Source organism: Silene latifolia, chromosome 6 (assembly GCF_048544455.1).
Source record: "Silene latifolia isolate original U9 population chromosome 6, ASM4854445v1, whole genome shotgun sequence".
NCBI classification, from domain to species: domain Eukaryota; kingdom Viridiplantae; phylum Streptophyta; class Magnoliopsida; order Caryophyllales; family Caryophyllaceae; genus Silene; species Silene latifolia.
This window is the reverse complement of record NC_133531.1, coordinates 55,013,234-55,014,963: the sequence shown is the minus strand read 5'-3', so window position 1 is coordinate 55,014,963 and position 1,730 is coordinate 55,013,234.

Genomic DNA, 1,730 nt, shown 5'->3' with positions numbered 1-1,730 from the left:
TGAATCAATCCCCATGTTGGTTTCCCCTAATTCCCCATTAACCCTAGTTAAGATGACTACTCACTCATTATCAAGTTTAACATGCTAATAAGGTTGTCAATCATACTAGCAAGACAAAACATGATGAATAAATGAAGATGATTAACAATAATTAAAAAGGGATTAAGAAAATTATACCTAGAGATGATTCCAAATAATAAAGCAAAGAATAATAGAAGTACTTGATGATTGATGGAAAGTTGTCAATCCTCCAAATAAATCCCAAATAATCTTCAATTACCCAAAATAAATGATGAACAATAGAAAAATTAAGGAAAGATTAAGAAATGCGATTTGTATTAATGCTAAATTAAGAGTTGATTACAAGATTAAGATGAGATTAAGATTGCATAAGAAGAACATGATAATCCAATTAGTACAATGGGGTATTTATTCTAAGGATTAGGTACATAAAATAGGGTTACTAAGGGCTTAAATGACGATTAAGACCCTTAAGAAAAGTTGAGGAAGTGCTCCTCTCGAAGGAGATGCGCATATCCGTTTTCATAGTCTTCAAGAAATACTCTCATCCCGAGCGGCTTGGCTGAGGGACGGTGTGCACTAGAGAGGAATCCGAGCGGATTGGGGATCGACGCTCGGATCACAAGGGCTCAAGACGAGCATCTTGAGCACGGGACGCTCGGACTGTAGCAAGGCGACGCTCGTCCTAGGCATTGCGACGCTCGGATTGCTGGGCAGTCACTTCTTCTTCTTTTCTTTCTTCAACAATCCTCAAGGATCTTGTTGGAGATGCAAGGATCTTTTCATCATTGCCTAATTTACTTCATTATCTACATAGGCCTTCTAGCATTGTCTTCCCTTTGATGCTTGGTCATTAGATTCAATCAATTTAGCTCCATTTTGCCATGAAAATTCAAGGTTCTTATTCCTTTCCTACCAAGGGATCAAAACCTCAAAGAATATGCAAAACGAAAGACTAAAGATAGTAAATGACCCAATTATGCACTAAAAAGCATAGGAACGAGGCTAATTCGGGGACTAAATATGCTCAAATATGAGTCACATCAAATATCCCCAAACCGAACCTTTGTTCATCCCGAGTAAAGAGGTGACAAAAACTAGGACCCTTATTCAAACTAACCTACTAATATAGCCGATGTGAGACAATTAGCGGGTCTCACTCCGCCCCTTCAACTCACAACAAGACAACCATGAGGTAGGATGCCTTCTTGCAAGGCAAGGTGGGGCTTGCCAAAATGGCGATACATCCAAGTATTAAAGCACACAAACCAAGTAATGGATGCATCTACAAAAACGAATAGCCACTTTCCTCATCTAAGTGGCGGAAATTATCTAAAGGAGAAGCAATTCAAGGGTACACATTCCATCATAGATACGGTTTATTCAAACTACTAAACCTATAAGGATACCAATAAATCACCTCCAAGTTTTGTTAAGCTAGGGTACCTTTGTCCTCAATCGTTAAATGCTTTTGTCAAAAGTAGACTCCCTATGGTGTTAGAAACACTCGAGGATCGCGGAATTCCCCTTCTTGCCTAGATAAGAAGAAGGGTCGTTCCCTCTCTACCATGCACAAAAGTGGATACGATGGAAAAGGGATCAATAGAACTTTGAGTTTCATGTGGGAGTTTGCTTTTTGTTGTTTTTCCCCCCAATTTCATGTGGCATTTGACATTTTGGAATACTTTCTTTTTGCCATTTCTTTTGAT